The 23,692-nt window shown below is 55.3% G+C and overlaps 1 protein-coding gene across 25 annotated transcripts in view; it reads left to right on the top strand.

The window, feature by feature from the left end:
- Window positions 1–23,692, top strand: part of PRKAG2 (protein kinase AMP-activated non-catalytic subunit gamma 2) — a 269,648-nt gene that overhangs the window by 85,373 nt on the left and 160,583 nt on the right. The gene's annotated exons all lie outside the window — the stretch shown is intronic.

Below are 23,692 nucleotides of genomic sequence, written 5' to 3' on the forward strand. Positions count from 1 at the left end.
ATTTGGAAGACAGACTTGCTCTTAGGTGTCAGGGCTGGAGCGGGCCTCCTTCCTCGCCAGGCTGCGTTTGCAGCAAGACCTGTAGGCTGGAGCCGTCCTGAGCTTCAAGGCCAGCCCCGAGCTCCATTCCAGCCGCCGTGACTTGTCAGGAAAGGGTGGGCAACTGTTTTATTTTCTTAGTGCTTTGGGGTGTTGATCGTAGCACCCCTCAAGTCATCCCTGCCCCCACGACCAAACCTCCGCCCAAGCACCTAAAGGTCACATGACACGGTAGACAGGACAGGTGGCGCGCTGTGGGGAAGCATAAATATGAAGCCAGCTGGGGAGAAACAGTCTAGCACCCATGTCCGCACGCCCTGAGTTGCCTTGACCAGGATCGAAATTCTCAAACATTCCATCAAGCACCACCTCCAGGAGGAGGGGACGGCAGGCCAGACCTCCAGCAGGTGTCCTGGTTCTCCAGAGGTGGCGTCGTGCCTGCGTTGGTTACAATGGAGCTAGGTTGTGTTAATTCCTGGGGCAGCTATCGCAAAGTCCCCCAACTGGGTGGCTTAAACAACAGACGGTTCCAGCGGCCAGAAACCCAAATCAGGAAGTCAGCAGGGGAGTTCCTGCTGTGGCGCAGTGGGGGTTAAAAATCCAACTGCAATGGCTCAGGTCTCTGTGGAGGTGTAGGTTTGATCCCCTGCCTGGTGCAATGGGTTAAAGGATCCGGCGTTGCTGCAGCTGCAGCTTGGATTCAATCCGTGGCTTGGAAACATCCATATGCTGTAAATTCAGCCATAAGATTTTTTTAAAAAAGAAACAAAGAGGCCAGGGCCCCTCTGAAGGGTCTGGGCAGGAGCTGTTCCATGTCTTTGTCTCAGCTTCTGGTGTTGCCAGCAGTCCCTGGCATCCTTGGCTCCTGTCTGTGCTCCATCTGCGGGGTGGCCTTCTCTCCCCGTGAGTCCGTGTCTGTGTGCTTCTTGTCCTTTCCTTCTAAGGACAATGGCCACATTGGGTCAAGGCCCGCCCTGCTCCAGGACCTCCTCTTAATTCATTATTCCCACAATGACTCCGTTTCCAAATAAGGTCACAGTCTGGAAGGACGTGAATCTGGGGGGGGACATGACCCCACCCAGGACACAGGTTATGTAGGAGAAGCCAGAACCTGCGCTCGTGTTCTGGGGGAGGGGAAGCCTTGCGGGTGCTGGGGGGTCATGCTGTTAAGACTGGGCATTTCCGAAGGTGGAAAGGACCAGCCAAGGGATGGTGGGATGGTGGGATGCTGGGGCCTGGCAGGTGGGATGCTGCAGGTGCGATGCTGGGGTCTGGCAGGCAGGACGTTCAGCTCCCTGGAAGCAGGAGTCGGTGCTGCCCTTTTCCGTTCAGTGTCATCCAGGGCCATTCAGCGTGCTTGGCCAGAGAGCACCCAGCTGCAAAAGTGCGTCTCTTAAGAGGCTGTGTGGGAAGTGTGGCTTGTTGGGGCTCTTCTCCAGCGCCTGGCTGTAGCCAGGGTGCAGGTGGGCTGTGGAGTGGTGCGGGCTGCTCGGAAAAACACGCACTGATGAGGTTTGGTGGGTGCTTGGCTTCTCCAGAGAAGCTCTCTGGGAGGGGGTGTTCCGACCAGGACAGGTCCAGACCCAGGACCGCGGCCTGTGCTGTTGGCCTTGAACCGTCCTGGTCCAGGCAGAGCCCTGCTTCATGGGGAGGAACTTCAGTCGTGCCTGGTGTGGGGCTGGCGTCGGGGGGCGTACCGTCTATCTGCTCTTCCTCCTGCCCGATTCTACTCCTGAGTCAAGGTGCCTGGACTATAGACCACTCCCACTGCCCCAGAAGTGGTTTCACAAAATTGAGCCGGAAGGTAACGCCATCAGCCTTATGGAGGGTCTTGGTAAGAAGCATCGCAGGCAGAGTTCCCGTTGTGGCACAGAGGAAACGAATCCCACTAGGAACCATGAGGTTGCGGGTTCGATCCCTGGGCTTACCCATTAGGTTAAGGATCTGGCGTTGCCGTGAGCTGTGGTGTGAGTCACAGATGCAGCTTGGATCCTGCATTGCTGTGGCTGTGGTGTAGGCTGGCAGCTACAGCTCCTCCAATTTGACCCCTAGCCTGGGAACCTCCATATGCCGGGGGTACAGCCCTAAAAAGCAAAAAAAAAAAAAAAAAAAAAAGAAGCCTCGCAGGAAACCCGCAGTCTCCACTTGAAGGATGTCCTGAGGACACGGATCCTTACACGAGACCCCTGGGAGAAACTTCCTGTCTCGGTACCAAGAATCGCTGTGCTTCTGAGCAGCTGGACTGCTCTGCCTGTAACGGTCATCAGTCGTGTTCCCTGTCTGCCTTGCCTGCTGGAAATCTGAGACCCACACTTGCACAGGAGGCCTTAAGGGGTGCATTTCTAGCCTGACTTCTGACTCCATCCTTTGGTCCCCCTCCCCACTTTTTTTTTCTGTCTTTTTAGGGCTGCTCCTGTGGCATATGGAGGTTCCCAGGCTAGGGGTTGAATTGGAGCTGTAGCCACTGGCCTACACCACAGCCACAGCAATACCAGAACAGAGCCACATCTGTGACCTACACCACAGCTCACGGCAATAGCACATCCTTAACCCACTGAGCAAGGCCAGGGATTGAACCCGCGTCCTCATGGATACTAGTTGGGTTCGTTTCCACTGTGCCACGAGGGGAACTCCCCCACTTAAAAAAAAAAAAAAAAAAAAGCAAGGGAGTTTAGTGGCAGGATTTGGGTGCATTTGTAGCATTCAAAGAAGAACTGAATGCTCAGGCCTCAGAAAGGGAAGGACCCAGGCTGGTTCTGGGGGTCTCGGCAGCAGGAAGTCATGGATCTTTCTGTGAGATCCAGAGAATGCCTAGTCTTTGGGTCTCAACCCTTGCCATCTCACACTTCTCGTTGCAGGATAGCTGATAAGCCCGTTTAGGGTCCCTGAGCCAATCAGTTACTGGGGGGCTGGGAGGCGGGGTCTGGCAGCGAGAGCAGAGTAACCAAGAACCAGAAGTGGGCAGAAGTCCTTGGAGAGAGGAGGCCCAGTCCGGAGGCCCCCGTCACACTTACCTGTCCGCTGCCCTGCACGTGTGTGCACACACGGCCTCCCACTTTTGCAAAGACACCTCATCAAACCCCATCCCTATGCCACCTTATGCACAGTGGTAAGTGTGCCTGAGGCTTGCCCGGGGGAGGCCCCCCAGCATCGGGTCCAGGCATCACAAATGAGGCTGGCGGCGCTGTGCACGGAGTCCTCCATCCCCACGAAACGAAATGCCCATTTCTTCTCCAGTTCTGTCTGCACCCGGTCCCATCCTGTGACGCATGGCCTGTGTGATGACACAGCATTTAAAGGTGCGGCCAATTCCCCAGGTGACACTCAAGCTTGGTAAACGCTAGTATCAATGATTAAGGGAAAGAGAGAGAGATGACTACAAACAATGGTGCTCCCAATTTCTTTTCTTTTCTTTTTTCTTTTTAGGGCCACACTCACAGCACATGGAATTTCCCAGGCCAGGGGTTGAATCAGAGCTGCAGCTGCCGGTTGACACCACAGCCACAGCAATGCGGGGATCCAAGCCGCATCTGCAACCTACACCACAGCTCACAGCAACGCCAGATCCTGAGCCCACTGAGCGAGGCCAGGAATCGAACTCACAACCTCTATGGATACTTGTCGGGTTCATTACCGCTGAGCCGCAATGGGAACTCCAGTGCTCCTAATTTTAAGGGGAAATAAAAGAAGAGGAGACAGTTCAATCTTTGGACATTTCCAGAACAAGAAGGGAATACAGCTGAGGCTCTATCTGTCTGGTCTCAGAAGCTATGTCTGGGCTCAGGACCGGCAAGTCCCTAGGCTGCCTGGTGCCCTTTGCTGGGAAGAGAAGCAGCCCTTGGTCCTGGAAGGACCCTCCCTCCTAGAGGGCGGCCTGGCGCCCTCCTGCAGAGGCTGCCAGTTTCTCCTGTGATCTCCCCGCCCAGCAGCGAGTTGATCTAAGACCTGCCTTGGGGTCTCCGGAGTCCTCCTCCTCCTCCTCCCAGGCCCGCAGTCAGTAGCAAACCTACTTACTTGCCTCGAATGGCCAGGGTCGCCCCCAACCAAAGCAAGAACCCACTTTTCTGCCTCTTCCTCTCATACCGTGGCCAGCACTGCAGCCCGTCACGCCGTGTAGATTGGCCAGTCACGCCCTGGTCTCTTTCACCTATGGCTGTTTTCACACCCTAACAACAGCCTCCAGCTGTTGCTTGGGAGCCCACAAGGCTCACAAAGTCAGAAATGTTTACACCTTGTCCACCTCCTCCAAGAAGCCTTATGTGGCCATGGGGCGGTAGAAGCTTCCAGAAAATGGCAAATCTTACCCTCAAAAGATTTTCTGACAGCTTGGTTGAGGTTGATTTAGCCTCTGGAGAGGAGGAAGGGTGAGCACACATCAGCATGTTCGTGAACTGTCAATAATAGGAGAAAAGCCTTTTTTAAAAGCAAAAGCAGTCTTGCACAGTCAGCAAGGCAGGACCTCAAAAAGGACTGCATTTCCTGATACTCAGCTTTGCTCCCTCATCACTGGCACTGATTGTCAGTGTCTACTGCGCACATTCTAAATGCACTGTCCGTGAGTGTTGCTTTTTTTCACCCCATGCATATTTATTTTATTTATATGCTTGTAATACTCTGCGAATGCATTATGTACATCATAAAGCATGGACCAAAAAATTAGAATTAATTTAGTTTAAACATTTAAAGGAAGAGAGCAAAATAAATGGAAATAAGAGTTGCCCCGCTTTCCACATCCAGTGGTTCATTTTGCACACGCCCTGGGCGGCAGACATCCCAACTTGGAGACGGATATTCTAGGCACCCATCTCTAGGGACCACCTCCCCGGTGAGCGGTCAGGAAAAGTAAGAGTCTCAAGAATAAGAGCTGTAGCTCCTTTCCTTTGTTGGCTTCCTCTGTCTTCGGTTGGCCAAAACCTAAAATCGTTTCCACATCAGACAGTTCATTTTAATGGAACTTACAGCCAACATGCAAAGTCAAGGACGGATCTTACAGTGACACAGAAGCCACGTCTGGCCTCAGACATCCGTGGGGCCCAGCTGAGAAAGCTCTGTGGGTGGAATGCCTCTTAAGCAGGACACAGAAGAAGGGAACAGCAGAGGAAGGCAAGAGGGAAGTTCCGGATGGACCAGAAGATCGCAAGCTGCGGGGAGGAGGATGCGCGGAGATGGAGAGAAGCCTTTCTGGGCTGAGGAGAGACTGAGCACCAAGACCGAGCCCTGATGAGGGGGACAATCCCCGAGCCGTGGGATCATGGGGGACAACCCATGTTATTACCTTTTCAAAAGACACCCTTGGAGTTCCCGTCGTGGCGCAGTGGAAACAAATCCGACTAGGAACCATCAAGTTGCGGGTTCGATCCCTGGCCTCGCTCAGTGGGCTCGGCATCTGGTGTTGCCATGAGCTGTGGTGTCGGTCGAAGATGCAGCTCGGATCCCGCGTTGCTGTGGCTCTGGCGTAGGCCGGCAGCGACAGCTCCGATTCGACCCCTAGCCTGGGAACCTCCATATGCCGTGAGTGCGGCCCTAAAAAGACAAAAGACAAAAATTTTAAAATAAAGAAGTAGATAAATAGACATGCTTTATTTGGGGGGGGGAATTTTTTTTTTAACTCAATGAATTTTATTTTTTATTTTATTTTTTTAATATATATATATTTTTTTCCCACTGTACAGCAAGGGGGTCAGGTTATCCTTACATGTATACATTACAATTACATTTTTCCCCCACCCTTTCTCAATGAATTTTATTACATGTATAATTGTACAGTGATCATCGCAACCCAGTTTTATAGCATTTCCCTCCCAAACCCCCAGTCCATCTCCCCACCCCCTCAACCTGTCTCCTTTGGAAAGTGTAAGTTTTTCAAAGGCTGTGAGTCAGTGTCTGTTCTGCAAAGAAGGTCGTTGTGTCCTTTTTTTAGATCCCATGTGTGAGCGAGAGCATATGACGTTGGTGTCTCACTGTCTAACTTCACTTAGCGTGACACTTTCTAGCTCCGTCCATGTTGCTGCAAAGGCCACTGTTTCTTTCCTTTAAAAGACGCACTTAGACCCACCACGGTGATAACGCCCAACTCTTCCGGTCTCTGGAAACGGAATAGAACCAAAATGATCGCCGGTGCGGGTGGATCTTAGGGCTGCTTGTGTGGTGAGTGAGAAAGGCCTGTGTGGAAATGAGGCCAGCATCCTGGTCCGAGCCGTGGTAGAAAGAAAGAAGGATGGAAAAAGAATGAACAGGAGTTCCTGTCATGGCTCAGTGGTTAACAAATCCGACTAGGAACCATGAGGTTGCGGGTTCGATCCCTGGCCTCACTCAGTGGGCTAAGGATCTGGTGTTGCCGTGAGCTGTGGTGTAGGTCGCAGATGCAACTCGGATCCCTCGTGGCTGTGGCTCTGGTGTAGGCCGGTGGCTACAGCTCCAATTAGACCCCTAGCCTGGGAACCTCCATATGCCACAGATGGGGGTCAAGAAATGGCAAAAAGACAAAAAAAAAAAAAAAAAGAATGAGTGGCGCATAGAAAGAGGAGGGAAAAGAAGGACATGAACCAGAGAAGGACAGCACCCGAGCCTCCTGCGTTCTTGCCCCTCACAGGCGTGTCCAGTGAGAGGCGCTACTGACTCTGATACCTCGAGCCGGACAGCTCCTTGCCCGGGGCTCTCCGAAGCCTCTCCTTTAGGGCCTTTCTCAGCTTGGGGCTGCTCTGCACCAGGATGCTGGAGTGGAGACACATGCCCGTGTAAGTCACCACTTCCCAGGCCCAGCGCCAGCGGTTCTGGGAGGCCACGCTGTTCCGAATCACGACAATCAGGAACAGAAAATACGACGTGTGGAAGACGAGGAAGAAGGCCAGCGACTTCAGGGCCATGGTGTGAGCCTGGGTGCTGGCATCACGCAGGCCAGCACTGCGGTCCCTCATCTGGCCCAGGTGCCGCTGCAGCGAGAACATGAGCAGGAGGGTGGACGCCAGGAACAGGAGGAACGGGACGCACCACAGGAGAACGACCCGAGCCAGAAAAAAGTACCAAGAGCTGCTCTGCCACCTGTCGGCCAGGGTGTCGTTGCCATGGGAACGCCGGGCGGGCCTCAGCTGCGCTGCATGCTCGGCGGTGAACGCGACGGTGCTCACGCCAGACAGGAGCAGGGAGCCCAGCAGCATCCTGGGCACCGAGCAGGAAACCCTCCACTTCAGCCAGAGGAAGGCGGGGTGGGAGAAGAAGGCGATCTTCATGCAGTAGAACACAGCGAGCCAGGCGGTCAGCCAGAAGGTGAGGGTGTTGAGGAAGTCCCAGGGGGTGTTGAAATATATTTTGAAAGAGAGCCCAAAGAAGGTCAAGAGGTTGTTCAGCAGCGCCATCCCGTGCAGGCAGAACCGCGAGGCGGCCAGGCCGGCCACGATCATGTCGCCTGCGGGCAGCGTCCGGCGTCGCCCCCACTCCCTGCCCAGCACGGCAACTATGAAGCCATTCTGCAGCAGCGCAGCCAGCGACTCCAGGACAAAGACGACCAGGAAGACCAGCATGGGCACGACGGGCTCCGCGGTGCTGGGCCACATCGGCAGGGAAACACAGCCTCTCTGGGCGAGCCGCGCCGCGGAGACCACAGACTCAGAGGCTCTTCCCTTGGATGCGTGCAAAAGCAAAGCGACCAGCCAGCACCCGCCCACCTCCCCACCCCCACCCTCACCCGCGCCTCCCTCCCGGATTTGAAAAGAGACCCTCTGTGATTTCCCTTGGCATGCAAATCGCTCCCAGCTCCGCGACACCCTGAGCTGTTTGCAAGCGTGCATTTGCCTGTGCCTCCTCAGAGCCAGGGTCACAGAACAGAGGCTCAGGGCTGGTTTTGCAAAGGCCCCTGGTTTGCACTTTATTTCTTGCCGTGCTATTTCTTTCCTAACTTTTCCTTAAAAGACGCCCTTACCCGTGGTTCCCTCCTGTAACCACGTCCTGGGTTAACGTTTTATTCCGCATCCTATGATGGTGTCTTGAGACCCACCTCCCAAATGGGCGGGATGAGAAGTTATCCATACGTGCAGGTCTCAGAAGCACTAAGAAAAGGCTCCTTTTGGAGTTCCCATTGTGGCTCAGCGGGTTAAGAACCATGAGAATGCGGTTTGATTCTTGGTCTCGATCAGTGAATTAAAGATCTGGCGTTGCCCTGAGCTGTGGTGTGCATTGCAGATGCGGCTCGGATCCGGTGTTGCTGTGGCTGTGGTGTAGGCCGGCAGCTGTAGCTCTGCTTCGACCCCTAGCCTGGGAACCTCGGTGCGCTGCAGGTGTGGCCCTGAAACGAAAAAAAAAGAAAAGGCTCCCCACCCCACCCCCACCCCCAGGGGCTGCTCTGCTGCCTAAAATCTCACTTGAGTTCCCAGGCGCCTCCTTAAAACTTGAGCACTTTGAGCCTAGGCATTTTAACTCAGCGCCAATTTCACCTCCCCCGACACGTGTCGAATTCGCCCTCTTCCTGGGGGTCAAGATCTGACCTTCCAGGCTCCTGTCCAGACCTTCAAGAGGATGGAAGCAGCACGAATCTGTTCCAAGGGCGACCTGTGTCTCGGGGGCACTTACATCTCCCTCGGAAGCAAGGACCTCGCTCTGTCTCAGTCCCAGAGAATGATGTTCTCACTGTGAAACCGAACATCTGAAGCTCCAGTGACTCGGGCTCCGAAGAAGCACAAGCCCAGGTGGATCGGGTGTCTCCTTCCCTGGAACCAGGGCCGGGTGGCGAGGTCACAGGTGATTGGGGGGGGGCGGCGCTGTTATGTGAGGAAGGACCAGGCCTGACCCCTCCCCCGGCCCCTCGGAGAGGAAGCTCGCCTCTCTGCCAGCTCTGGACCTTGAGTTCTTCCTCCCTCAATGAGGAACAGCGATTCTTCACACTCTTTTTTTTTTTTTTTTTTTTTTGTCTTTTCGAGGGCCACCCCCTTGGCATATGGGGGTTTCCAGGCTAGGGGTCTAATTGGAGTTGTAGCCACCAGCCTACGCCACAGCCACAGCAACGCAGGATCTGAGCCACATCTGTGACCTACACCACAGCTCACAGCAACACCAGATCCTGAACCCACTGAGTGAGTCCAGGGGTCGAACCCACAACCTCATGGTTCCTGGTCGGATTCGTTAACCACTGAGCCATGATGGGAGCTCCGATTTCCTCACACTCTCGAAAGCCTTCTTTGAGAAGCACCTTCAGAGCCACATCCATTCTTTACTATTCAGAGCCATGTGAGTCTTAGTCTTTAGAGATGATTTTCTTTTTGTCAAGAAGCTTTCTTTGGGCAAATAATGTTTGGGGACAGAAGTTGGGGAGTTCCGTTGTGGCTCAGTGGGTTAAGAACCTGACACTGCCTCTGTGAGGAGGTGGGTTCGATCCCTGGTCTCGCTCAGTGGGTAAAAAAGGGTCTGGCGTTGCCACAAGCTGCAGCATAGATCACAGATGCAGCTCAGATCTGGCATTGCTGTGGCTGAGGTGTAGACCTGCAACTGCAGCTCCAATTTGACCCCTAGCCTGGGAACGTCCATATGCCACAGGTGCAGCCTTAAAAAAAAAAAAAAGTTGAGACGAAGGGAGTTTCCTGGTGGCCCAGTGGTTAAGAATCAGCGTTGTCACTGCTGTGGCTCAGGTTTGATCTCTGGTCCAGGAACTTCCTTATGCTTCAGTGAGGCCAAAAAGGGAAAAAAAAAAAAAAAAAAAAGTTGAGAGAAAGCTGTATTAGTAGAAACGCACGGCCGTGAGTTTGGACGGGGATGTGGCACCAACTTCTGCCAACTCCCTCCAGAACCACCCGTCCCCACCAGTGACAGGTCCTACTGCGTCTCCACCTCAGCTCCGCCAACCGCCCCCCCCCAAGTACGTAGCAGGTCCTTCTGCTGTGACCTCACCGTCTGCATGGTGAGGTTTTGGGGACAGTTAAGGGTTTTTCTGCTCCGACTCCTGGTGTGATGCTGAGCATAAAACACTTGTTATGGAGAATCTTTTTTCCGTTTGGATCCTTCACGTTTCTCTGGCTTTGCGTCCCGGTAAGGACGGAGGACACCTGCCCAGCCTGTGCAGCTCTGTAAGTGGTGACCCCGAGGCCGCAATGCCCCCGCAGGTCTGTCCCTTCAGCTCACGCCCCTCCAGGAGGCCCTTACCCTGCGGGTTACCTTTTGGGGTGACTGTGCTGGAAGGTGGGTTGGACGTCCCAGTAGGCCTCCAGTGGCTGGCCGTGGCTGTGTACCCCTGCTGCAGAAGCATTCACAGCTGCCTAACTGGCCTGGCCATCCTGGGCCACTGCGTCCACTGGCTCTCTTGTCAGCCTGAGGTTCTCAGGGAAATCTGGGCTCTTTCCTTCCTCTCTGGATGTCTTGGCTCAGAGCCTGCATCCGTGACCAGCAGCATCTCGGCTCTGCTCGTCCTGCTGGATGCTGCAGACCGGCCCTTCACAAGCATCTGGGCTGCGGCCACTCCGGCCCAGGACAGTCAGCGGAGACCTGGTTTGGAAGAGAAGCAAATGCAAACCACCCAAAGGGGGAGAATTCCTGAGAGGCCATTTTTGACGTTGGGAGGAGGAGACGGGTTTTCTACAAAGGGCCTCACTTCCCACTTGCTCGCCAGCCTCCCGTTCCCCACCTCCCACCGCTGCCCCCAAACACCTGCCTTTGGCAAGAGCCTTCCCGCCCCCAGTGAGGGGAGGGGGATTCTGAGGCTGTGGTTGGCATGAGTGATGATGTTGGGAGAACAAAGCCTTCAGAGGTGCAGCCAGCAGCGCCCCCACCCTCCACTGAGCTCCTGCGACAGGCGGTGACAGCATCTCTGTTCTTTCTGAAAGACGTGGCGTGGGCTGGGCGCTCTCCTTGGGCTTCTGTTGTACTGCCACTCATGTGGCATCACCGAAAGATGAAACTAAGTCTGAAACTGCTCCTTGGTCCAGTTCCTGAAGGGGCCTCAGACCCTGCAGGCTCTGGGCACAGTAGACGCCCCAGCCCGTTCTCAAAGGACTCTTGTCTGCTGGTGTGAGGAAGGCACCTAACCTGGTCCCACAAGGTCACGGTCAGCACTGCGTTAGCGGGTCAGGAAGGCGAGGGTCGTGGGGGATTCAAGTCAGATCGGGGCTTGTCGAGGAATTGCGCACGATAAATAACCGACTTCAGGTCCAACGGGATAATGATGAAGACGTACAATTTCATCTCATCCTTATAGTAACTGTTATGGGCTTAATTGTGTCCCCCCCGCAAAGGTACGTTGAAGTCCTGACCCCCGAGCATCTCCTCCGATGGCAACCTCATCTGGAAACAACCTCATTGCTGATATAATTCGTTGAGATAAAGCCATACTAGATTCGGTGGGCATCTAACCCAGGACGACTGATGTTTTATCAAAAGATGGTGCTGGGGAGACAGAGGCAGGTGGGGAGAATGCCCAGCGATGGGGAAAGGTGACCAGAGTGATGCGTGGACGGAGGTTGCCGGCCACCCCCGGAAGCTGGAAGAGGCAGGATGGATCCTGGTCCTGCTACCACCTCCCGAGCGTGGCAGAGCCTGTTGCGGGCGCGCCGGTGTGAGGTCGTCTGGTGCAGGCAGCTGCAGGAACCAGGCGCAGGGACCCGCCTCAGGAGAGTGATGCATTTAAGGGGGGAGGGGGCGGAGATCCGTAAATGATGCGCCCGTCTCCCCATCGCGAGAGTACTCTCAGTGAGGGAGGGTGCGTGTGGCCCAGACACCCCCCACCCCACGCCATGGGGAGAGAAGACTAGACGTGAGGCCATCCGGGCTGCCGCCAGTTCCTTGGGACCTGACCGCAAAAGTCGTTGGTGATTTTCGAGGGAGCAGCTCGGGCAGCGGGCAGCTGGGAGGGGAGGAAGCCGGCTCATGGACCGAGGGTGGAGTCGGAGGTGCCTTTGGGTCAGAGGGGAGGGGATGCGAGGAGCGGAGGGGTCTCGGTGCTCAGCCACAGCCCCGCCTCCCGCCCCCCCCAACTCCCAGCCGCTGAGATGGGACCACGTGCCGCGTTTCCTTTCCTACGAAGGGAAGCCAGAGCTCAGGGCTTGGCACCCTAGGTGGTTCAGGGCAGCTGTGCGTGCCTTGTAATGCAGCCACGTGGCTGGAGGCAGGGAAAAGCCAGGTGAGGAGGAGGCAGGAGGTAGGAATGCAGGTGAGCCACCCGATCTGGTATCTCTGGGGACTTGGCTGGGCCAGCTGCCAGACTGTGAGGCCAGCAAGAGAGAAGCCCCCTTTTGGGTCGGACTCCCAAGGCCCCAGGGCTCTGTTCTCACTGGGGCAAGTGAGCCTCTCCAGGCAAAGGGGGGGACAGGTAGCAGGTGGGAGGACGGATGTTCGTGAAGCCGATTGGCCGTGTGCTCCAGTGTCAGAGAGCTGGGCGCACCTGCAGGCTGAGCGGAGAGGCAGCTGTGACCTGGCGGGCATGAGCGGGCCTCCACCTGTTCTGGGCTTTGTTCTCCACCGTGCAGGCGGGATGCTGCTTGTCCGCAGGGCCCGAAAGAGGCCATTTGTCCTTCCAAAACTGCCACCCCCGAGTCAGCCCACCTGCCCCTCTGGAGAGTCTGAGGACTTGGACGCATGTTGGTCTGTTTGCCTATAGAGCTGGTTTCCTAGGCAAGCCCAGGGGTTGTGGCTTCCTTGCAGCCCCTGCAGTTCTGCCAGGAACGGAGTGGGGGCTCGGGTTCACCCTGCAGTGCCACCCAGCAAGGCCGCTATGTGTCCCTGAGGCAGGGAGTGCCTTGCTCGGGGTCCCATTGCTCACCTGAACGCAGGGGCTGCCCAGCAAAACTGGACTCCCCCCTTTTCCCAAGGACACCCTGGACTTTGCTCTCGAGAAGAGTTAACCTGCCCTCTGACCTCACGGAACTAGCTCTCATGGGGGTCCCTTGCGGGGCCCTGCAGAGCCACCCGCACCTCTTTCTCTGCCTGTCAGTTTGGTCCCTACGTGTCTGTGCAGTGCGCCTGTGTGTCGGTGCTGCCGAGAGCTGGGCCCTTCAGCCCCTGGGTGCTTCCTGAGGAGTGTTTCCTGCCTGGTTCAGAGGTCATCTCCAGCTCAGGAGACAAGGGCAGCGGCTGTGACCTCCTCTTTTCTGCGCCCCACCCACCTCCCTTCCCCCAAATTCATTACCTGTGAACTTGTGTGCAGTTTGCCCGTCACCAGGAGGTGCTGGCCACTCTGCAGCCACTCCCCCTCCTTCTTTTCTTTATTATTATTATTTTTATAATTGCTCCTACGGCACATGGAATTACTGGGCTAGGGGTCAACTCGGAGCTGTAGCCGCTGGCGTACACCACAGTCACAGCAATGCCAGATCTGAGCCTCGTCTGCAACCTATGCCATAGCTCGTGGCAACACCAGTTCTTTAACCCACTGAGTGAGGCCAGGGATCAACCCCACATCCTCAGGAACACCGTGTCGGGTTCTTAACCTGCTGAGCCACAACGGGAACTCCCCTGCTTTCTTTATAACAGAACCTGGTTTCACAACCAGGGTCCAGCCCTGGGCGTGAGTTACGGGGCATGCCTGGTACGGATGGTCTAATACGGGGCATGCCTGGCTTCCAAGTCGCTGACCTCAGAGAAACTAAGACAGTGTCAGAAGACCGCTGCGAGGGAGCAAAGAGGTCCCTTCCTCCCCCCAGAAAAAGCAATAGCCCGGGACTGACTGCCCTTCTCCCTCTGACTGTGGTGTGAGGCCATGGTTTCCTGGCACATTGACCATCCTGTGACCTTGGCCGGCACAGAGGATGGCGGGGCAGGCCGGTGGGAAGGTGATGGTGATGCAGTTTGCACCACGGAGCGCATTATTTTAGGGAATAAAAGTACTAGTCGTGTCGTCTCTTTTAAGTTAAATGTCTCTGTTATATGCCTTTAAAACATCCTGACTAATTCACACATCTCCTTAGTGACAGAGGTGAAGTTCATTGGATAAGGATTAAGGCACAGCTGGAAGAGCTTATCTGGACTATTCCAGGCCCGGGGCTGGGTGGGGGGTGGATCGGAGCACAGATAGGCTTTAATCTCCCCGCCCCCTTGCTGTGGGGGGACACAGAGCAAGTAAAGGGACCGACAGGGTCAGGAGGCTTGGGGCTGGACAGCGAGGGACTTCTCTGATCGAGGGACTTCTCTGATCGAGACGGAGCCAGAGAAGGAGCCATGCGGAGGAAGTGTTAAATGAAAATCAGCGAAAAGCCTCGTGATATCTGTCCGTCGCCAGCCTTTATCCTCCAGAACTCTCCCTTGGTGAAATAAAAAAGCCAGCAAGCTAATGAGGCCAACTTTTGGCGAGGTCTTAGGTCTGAGTTCTGCCTTCTGTGAATTTGGTTTTTCTGTTTTTCTCTGTACCACGCCTTCCCTTGGTTTCTTTCTTTCTTTCTTTTTTTTTTAAGCTTATCTTTGAAAAGGTCCCACTTGGTCTTCACGACTTGAGGCTCTGCAGGGGCAGTGGTCCCCACTGCCTGCAAGTTCCCAGGGCAGCAGGTCCCCTAGCAACCACAGCCAGAGGATGGCCACATAAAATCTCTCCCACATTCAAGACAGGATGGGCTGCATATGTGTCCCCCTTTCACATTTATAATCGGAATGTTTTATTGAACCTGCTTTCCTGCAGGAAAATGCGGGGGTGAGACAGCCGCCCTGGGCCCCACCGGCCCTGGGAAACAGCCCCCACCCGGCTCTGCGAAACGCTGGGTCTTTTCGGGCTTTGCAGCCAAGTGACCACTAGAGGGCGAGCTAGCCCCACGTGCCGAGCCTGCCCAGGGGATGGCGGCAGGACCCAGGGTCCTTGCCTGGTTTCCCAGGGTGGGGAGGTTCACCTTCAAATGCGCCTGGGAAACAGGAGGAAGCTCCCCTTCCAGGGCAGGCAAGTGGGCCTCTTTCCCCGCCCCCCGCCCCCTGCTGACCAGGTTCTCTCTATTGAGAACCTGCTGTGATCCTGGGTACTGGGGACACAGCCACCACTGTGGCGTGTGGGGACAGTTCCTGCCCTGGTGGGGACTGCATTCTAGGGAGGAGAGGCCACGGGACATAAAAATGCTGTCCGACCCCAAGAAAAACAAGGGGAGAGGCTTAAGGGTTGGAGGGCGCCCTTTCATGTCTGACCATGAGGAAAGCTGATGCGGAGGCCTCTGCGCAGAGAGGGGATGGAGCCGGGAAGTGGCCTGGCAGGTGTGCGGGCAGGTGTGTGTGCCTGGCAGCGGGAAGCAGTGCAGATGTCCTGAGGGGGCGGCCTTAGGGGAGCAGGTAGTGTGGGCAGAACCAGGTGGGGAGGGAGAGGGAGGCCGTCAGAGAGGTGGGGTGGGGCTCACAGCCAGGGCCGGATCCCAGGTCTGAGCCAGCCACCCGGGAGCCTCGGAAGGTGCTGGAGGGGGAATGACTTGCAGTCGGGAGAGATCATCCTGCTTCTGTGCAGAGAGGGATGGTGGAAGGGGAAGCGGGGCGCCAGCCAGCCGGGGGCCACTGAAATAGACCCGGAGGTCAGTATTGAGGTCTCCCGACTCCTGTAATATCTCCTCGCACCCTGCGTCCCCCAGAAAACCTTGCCTGCTTTTCCTGCATCCAGCGATCTGCCAGGGCTCTCAGACACAGCCCCCCTAAGTGTCTGCGCAGCCTGGCTTCTCTTGGGATGTTACCTCCGGTCTTTGGGAAAACGTGCTCGCCTCCTACTGCGCCTCTTCCGGCCCCGCGCCCTCCCTCCCCACACCGGGCAGCAGCACCGAAGCCCCCAAGGCCCCCTGGTCTTCCTCCCTGGGAAAAGCATCAGGTCTGGGCTGAGACCGAGTCTGGGCGAAGGATGGACACCTGCCTCGCTCACAAGCAAAGAGCTGGCTCGTGTCACACCAGAAACGGGCCGGTTATTCCAAGGAGCCGGCAGCCCCCTTTTCCTTCCTCTTCCTCCCTAGACTCCTGGTCTGAGAGCCTCGGGGCCCTTTTCCTGCCCCCTCAGACCAAAACCAATTCTGACGGAAGGTTCTGGCAGAAGTATTTCAAACTAAGAAGTACATTCTAGAAGTCAAAGGCCACATCCTCTGGGGGCGGGGGGGGGGTCAACACCTTGAGTGTGTACCTGAGAGGGGCTTCTAGCATCCAAACCAGATGTGACAGGTGCTTTTGGGCAAAGTGGTGGTCTTCCCAGAGCCCACGATCACGCAGAGACGGCCCTCAGGGCGAGATGGTGGCGTTTCGCCAGCTGACCCCCCCCCCCCACGGCATCTTGTCCTGTGTGGGCAGCTGTCCACCCCGAGTGACCACTGCTGACGGAAGTCGGCCCTGCTGGGTGCTGGGACATTATCTTTGTCCTCCTAGAAAAGCATTGAAACGTGCCGGCTGGACAGCCACCTCCTCAGATGACCCTGGGGCTACTTGAGGTCACAGCCGTGGTTCTGGAGGACAGGCCAGGAGGAGAAGGTGGAGCCGGGAGGGGGGGGTGGCACTGGAGAAAACTTAGGGCACAAACGAGGCCACAAGGTGTCATCACGGCAGTGGTCTGAACCTTCTTTTGCCCACAGTCAGAAGTACGTTTTATCGTGCTCCAGCACATACGCACGTAGGATTAAAAACCGCTTCTCACAAAACGGTGTTTACCCTGGCGTGTGCGTGCTCTTTTCAATCCGACTCTTGTTTGTTGTAAAAGGCCGCTTTATCTGCCCCGCACAGCTGGTCGCATGACGGGGCAGGCGTGGGAGACGTGGTTGGACTTTGGAAAGCACCACCCTAGATGGTCATAAGCGCAGGATGGCTTTGGATCGCCTGCCGAGCGAGCGAGTCTGGCTGGAAACCTCAGGGCGCAGAGACTCAGTGGGGCGGACGGAGGCCTTGGGGTCTTGCCAGAGACGCGGAATGATAGACGTGGGGACCGTTGCTAAGAGCAGCTCAAGATCGTGACCGAGGTCGTGTGTACTTTGCACACCCAAATACGTGCAATTTCCTGTTCACCGTTCAATTAAAATACTAACATTCCATCAGCAGCGGAGGGCGGGGATTCTGGGCTGGAGGCTTTACATCTGGGTTCTTGAAACCCAGCTCTGTCCGGGTCTAAGGAGAGCCGTTTGAAATGCGAATGAGCTTCCCGCAAAGTTGATTTAACTGGTCAAACTTTCCCACCATCTCCGCGGTGCATCACAGAGCGCTCTTCTCTTCTCTCCCAGCAACTGGAGTTTATTTTTCAAATAAAAGTCTGTTTTCCCATAAAATGCCAAAGGTTTGGTACTCTGTGTAGCGGAATGAACTTGGGCTTTAAAGACTTTAATTTGGAGCCTGCAAGTCTTCGATTCTCGTGCCAAGGGCTTCCCGGGGCTGAGAACCTCCTGCCTCCTGGCCCCGCAGAAGCCCCAGCCCGGGCACGCTCCACGAATCAGGGTCAGACCGGAGTGACTTAGGCCTTGGCTCTTGGATCTGGAACGTGAGGCTGGTGGCCCTGCAGAACTGCCACGCCGACACCAGTCTTCTCGTAAAGCAGGCTGTTTATGTGACCAGCAGGATGGAACCACTCTGAGTGTTTAAAACAGATGAGGCTGAGTGATTATCCGGTTATAAAGGTGCAGGAGGAGCTAAGCCAAGCAAGAGAGGCCATCCAGGGACTAGTGGGGAAGTTTCTAGGTCCCTGATCGGAGAGGTAAAGGAGGAGGCAGTGAGGGCAGGAGGAGGGCACTCAGGGTGACCTGGGGAGAGCTGGCTGTCAGGCAGGATCAGGGGTCCGAGATGCTCCCTCAAGCCAGAAGCCAGCCGAGAAGGGAACCTGGGCATTGCGGCTGCAGGGTCAGCCCCGTGTGTGCCAGGCAGAGCGGGGGATGGGTAAGGAGCGGGAATGAGGGCCAGTGGCATGATGCCAGCGCCTAGATGAATGCAGGTACTGGTGCCTGCGATGTGAGAGCAGACCGGTCCAGGCACGCGCACCCCCAGCCCCCAGCCCTGCAGAGTTGGGAAACCTTCTCTTTCAGGGCGACAGAAGCAGGCATTCTTAGGGAAACTTTGGTGCCACCTCCGTGGACAGGAATCAGTTCTAGAAAGACGTCCCTAATGTGGGTTGCAGGTCCCCGGGTTTGAGGGGTCCCGGGTGAGGTTCTGCGGGGCAGTGCTGGGGGGAGGTGGGGCGGCCGCTCGGGACATGGGCAGCGATCGGAGGCCTGCCACTCTGGTCCTGGGGAGCTGGCTCCTGCCTGGAGGCCTGGCAGCCTCCTGGAGTAGCCTCTGGGCATTTATCACTAGTGCAGAAGAGTGTGTGCTCAACCACGAAACAGATGCTGTCCACATGGGGGTGAGAACCCCGGGGAGGGGGCGAGTCTCAGGGCTCCCAGACCCTGTGGGAGCCACCTTGCCGCCTGGGAGATGATGGCCATGGGAGTCTTTTAAAGCAGGCTTGGCCAGCTCTTCCTGTGAAAGGTTGGATGGTAAATGTTTTAGGCTTCGTGGGCCACCTGGTCTTGGCCGCCTCAACTCAGCCGCAGACAAAATGTGATCTGTGTTCTAACAAATCTTTATTTATAAAAGCAGGTAGCTGACAGGATCGGTCCTGTTTTAACAAATCTAGTCATCTCGCCCCCCTTTGACCTCTCAATGCCGCCTCTATCTGCTCAAGTTAAAATTTGCGTTCCCTAGTGGCTCAGTGGGTTAAGGATCCAGTGTTGTCAGTGCTGTGGCTCGGGTCACTGCTGTGAAGGGGGTTTGATTCCTGGCCCAGGAACTTCTGCATGCCATGGGTGTGGCCAAAAAAAAAAAAAAAAAAATCTGAAGTCTTGCCATGTCCTCCACGCCCCAGCCCTCGTCTGGCTCCAGCCGCATCCTGTAATGCCCACCCGGCCTCCTGCATTCCTGGTCCTTGAAGATGCCGAGCTCACCCCAGCTGCAGGCACTCTGCTCCAGATGCCCTAGTGACGGACGCCCTGTTGACTCCCAGAGCCCCTTCAGGATGAGGGGCTCAGTCCCCGAGCTGTTGGCCGTGTCACCCACGGAGACACCTCACGCAGGGTGGCGCCTCTTCCTGAGCCGACCCACACCCGGCTGCCAGTCGGTGTCTGGTTGTGAGGGACCGCCCCTCACCCCACGCTGGACAACTCTTGGGAACTTTTTGGGGGCCTCGATGGGTCTACACAGCTCCTCGGCTTCGGCCCAGGCCCAGCCCGTCTCCTCCCCTTGCCGCGGATGTTGATCCAGGAGTGTCCCTAAACGCAGCCCTCTCAGCTGGGCTCTGGGGAGCCCGCACCAGCTGTTCTGCAGGTGGCCGCAGGTGCTGCCCCTCCCCCAGTTCTTGCTCGGATGTCCCAGTGTCAGTGGCCATGTAAGGGAAGGCAGGAATGGATGAGCAAATGAATGGGTGCGTGGGGGCTAGAGGACAGGGGACATGCTCGGGGGAAGGCTGCAGGTGAGGCGGGAGAAGAGGCAGGCCAGCCCGAGGCTGCTTGAGGCCCCTGGTGTGTCCCCAGACGTCGTGCAGTGAGGGGCCGAGGGCGTTTTACCCTGTGCCTGGCTGGCTGAGGTCCTCCCCACCTGCCAGCGCTCCACGGCTCTGTCCAGGACGCTGCGCCCGTCCTTGGGCCTCCCCGGAGCCACCAGAGCCTGGGCCCTGGGCCCTGCACTCCCTGGCCCAGGCTGGAGTCTGCTGGATCCAGGCAGCTGGTGAGGTCTGGATCCTGGGGCTGAGCAGACTTCAGAAAAACGTGACTCCTCTTGCCTGCCCACAAAGAAAGGAAAAGTATGCGTGGCATCCAAGTTTCCTGAAAAGTTCAGCCAACACATTGCAGAGTTATGTGGCCTGGCACCCAGTGTGGGCCCCTGGGAGAGCGCCCTCTGCTGGCCATCATGCGGATGGTTTGAAGGGGCCCGGATGGCTTGGAAGAAGCCAGGGAAAAATCTTCCTTTGGTGAATTGTAGGACTTTCTGGTCTTTGAAGGGCTTCCTGCGTGATGATTCTACCATGGGACACAGGGAAAGCAGATGCTAGCCAACCTACATCCTTGTCCTGGCCACTGTATTTCTTTTTTTTTTTTTCTTTTCTTTTTTCTTTTCTTTTTTTTTTTTTCAGGACTGCATCTGTGGCATACGGAAGTTCCCAGGCTAGGGGTGGAATCAGAGCTGCAGCTGCCAGCCCACACCACAGCCACAGCAACCTGAGATCGGAGCCGCATCTATAACCTACCCCGCAACTTGCAGCAGCGCTAGATCCATAACCCACTGAATGAGGCCAGGGAATGAACTTGAATCCTCATGGATCCTAGTCAGGTTCATTACCACTGAGCCACAATGGGAATTCCCTCACTTCATTTCTTGATTCCTCTTTTAAAATAACATTTTGAAATTTCTGGTGTGTTGCAACGGGATCAAGGGTGTCTCTGCAGCACCAGGACACAGGTTTGATCCCTGGCCCTGGCACAACGGGTTCATGTTTAGATCCAGCATTGCCGTAGCTGCGGCATAGGTCACAGTTGCAGCTCAGATCTGCTCCCTGGCCCAGAAATCCCGTATGCCGTGGGGCAGCCAAATAAGAAAAAAGAAAATCATTTTATTTTGACCATTTCAAACCTCCATAAAAGTTGCAAAAGCAGTGGAAAGAACGCTAATGTATCTTTCATCCAGATGCCCCAATGTTAGCATGTTGTTACCCCATCTGCTCATATCTCCCAAAACATATATCCCCAGTACATAGTTATTTGCATGTTTTTATGAAATCTGAACCATCCAGAATGAGTGGCAAGCACAGTGTCCCCTTGGCCCTAAAAACGTCGGTCACATTCTGTAAATCCGGAGCCATTCTCCTCACGACCGTTTTAACCAGCAAAACCAGGAAATGAACCGTCAAACAACCGAGTGCGCTCTGCTGTGGCACTCAGCCTCGGTTCACAAACTGTCTCAACAGCATCTTTGGAAGAAGCAGCCCCCACCCCACCGTGCATCCATGGGGTTGTCCTTTCTCCTCAGTCCCTCCGGATCCAGAGCTGCCTCCGGTCTTGTCTTCAAGTCCACACAGGCCCGTTACTGTGTAGACCGTCCTTGGCTCTGGGTATGCCTGACGTTTCCTCGGGATTGGTTTCAGGGCTGTAGTGCCGAGCATCGGCCGTCCTGTCCTGACATCCCCGACCCACGCTGGGTGATACTAACTGAATACTTGGTTAAGGGAGGTGTGTCTGCTGCAGTTGAGTGTTCCACGCTAATATAAGATTATTCCTTTTTCCCTTTGTAAGCCATAAACATTTCGTGGCGGGGGGTGGGGGGGCTGCTTATGTATTGGCTGCACCTGCAGCACATAGAAGTTCCTGGGCCAGGGATCGAACCCATGCTGCAGTTGCGACATGAGCCACAGCTGCAGCGACACTGGATCCTGTGCCACACGAGAACTTCCAGGCAACGTCCCATACTTTGGAATTATGTGAATCTCTTCTTTCTCGTCAAACTTTCACTTGCGAGTTTTAGCAGCTGTCATTTATTCTTCCCCTGAAGGAAGACTGCAGGTGTCACCAAGGAGATTTGCTGACATTATCGCTAGTTGTGCATTGCTTTGATGGAGTTGGTAAGGAAGAAATTTTCCTTTTTTCCTTATGTATATAGGTAGGTACATACTCATGGATTCGTATTTTATTCAATAGATACTGGTTTGTCGTGACTGTATTTTGATACTCAGATTGTCCTTTTGGCCAGCATGTGCCCTTTCAGGCTGGGCCCTGTGTCCCACGCCTGCCTCTAGTGTGTCCTAAGCATATCTTATGTTCTGGTGTAGCAAAGCCGTCCAGCCTCATCTTGGGCTCTCCCTGCCGCCCGTCCTGGAATCAGCCATTTCTCCGAAGAGCCCTTGTTTCTTTCAGTGGTGAAAAGTATTTAAAATAATATCCAGAGTGTGCTCTTTTCAGCTGAGATGTCACAGCTTCTAAGCCTTCTCAGCAGACATATTGGAAATATGTTTTCGCAGAGGAGAATAGATGATAAAATAAAGAAGGTACATCCACGGAGTGGAGTATTGATAGCTATGAACACATATAGACATGGTCTCTTTGCACCCATAGAGCAAAAGCCATGAACAGGCATTTCTCAAGAGACAGGAAAATGGGGAGTTACTGTCATGGCTCAGTGGAAATGAATCTGAGTAGGAACCATGAGGATGCAGGTTCGATCCCCGGCCTCGCTCAGTGGGTTAAGGATCCGGCATTGCCGTGAGCTGTGGTGTAGGTCGCAGACGTGGCTCGGATCCTGCATGGCTGTGGCTCTGGCGTAGGCCGGCGGCTACAGCTCTGATGAGACCCCTAGCCTGGGAACCTCCATGTGCCGCAGGATCAGCCCTAAAAAAACAAAACAAAACGAAAAGAGAGACGGGAAAAGGCCCTTGGAGAGTACGCTGAGCACTTAGATATCGGTGGAAAGCCTTTCCCTAAATCCGCATTGTAGAATTCGCCCTTATTTTCCTCTAGTATCTGTCATGACTTAAGTTACCTCTTGTGATTTCCTGGTAAGATGCACATAATGTGTAATTTACCATCTTAACCATTTTTACGCGTACAGCTCAGTGGCACGAAGTGTGTTCGCCTTGTTGCGAATTCACCACCATCTAGCCCAGACCTCTTTCATCGCCCCAAAGAGAACCTCCCGGGCACCGCTCACCAGCCCGCTTTCTGTCTCTATGCAGTTGCCTGTTCGGGATATTTCATAAAACTGGAATCATATGAAACGTGACCTCGCGTGTCTGGCTTCTCTCCCTCGGCTCGTCGTTTTGCAGGTGTACCCCTGCCGTAGCCTGTGTCGGTACTTCCTTTCCTTTGTGTGGCCAAATAGCGTTCCCTCGGGTGGAGAGACACAGTTTGTGTATCGGTTCGCCTGTCGGTAGACACGTGGGGGGTTTGGCTATTGGACGTAGCACTGCTGTGGACACTCATGCGTGCACGTTTGTGTTTGGACACCTGTCTTCTGCCATGTGGGGCAGATACCAAGCAGTGGAATTTCTGGGTCACTTGGTCATCCTTTGCTTAACGTGAAGAGGAGCTGCCACGCTTGCTGAGTTCCTCAGCAGCCGCCCCGTTTCACGCCCCCACCAGCCGGAGGGTGTTCGTTTCTCCGCATCCCTCCAACGCTTGTTACTTTTCATTCGTTGTTGTTATTGTCATTATTCTTGCTATTACTATTGCCAGCCTAGCGGATGTGAAATGGTCTGTCTTTGTGGGGGTTTTTTGGCCACAGCTGTGGTTTATGGAAGCTCCTGGGGATCAAACCTGTGCCACAGTTGTAACCAGAGCCCCCGCAGTGACAACGCCGGATCTTTAACCCCCTGAGCCCCAAGGGACTTCCTCGCTGTTGAGCGTCTTTTCATGCCTGTGTTGGCCGTTTCTCCACATCTTCTTTGGAAGAGTGTCTATTGGCTTTTTACCGGGTCGTCTTTCTGTGGTTGAGTTTAGCCACACCCTCTGGATCCCAGGCCCTTGTCACATCTGTGGGCTGCAGAGTTTCTCTCTTTAATGAGTTGTCTTTTCACTCTCTTAATAGCCATGCTATTATTTTCGATGTACAAAAATTCTAGTTTGGATGACAGCAAGATGGGAGGACCAGCATTACTTAGGTGGGGTTGCTCAGTCCCTGGCCCCTGGAGCCACTCAGACTTGTTGACATGAAGGCTGGGGAGTGGGGCTCGGGGAGGTGGCCGTGGGCGACCTGATTCCAAGGAATGTGTCTGTCCTGTGGGGGGGGGGGAGAGCGAGACACCAGG

The sequence above is a fragment of the Sus scrofa genome, chromosome 18 (assembly GCF_054392235.1).
Source record: "Sus scrofa isolate SSC_HxYL_T2T_F1_AM1 chromosome 18, Sscrofa_HxYL_maternal_Yorkshire_Landrace_v2.0, whole genome shotgun sequence".
Lineage (NCBI taxonomy): Eukaryota > Metazoa > Chordata > Mammalia > Artiodactyla > Suidae > Sus > Sus scrofa.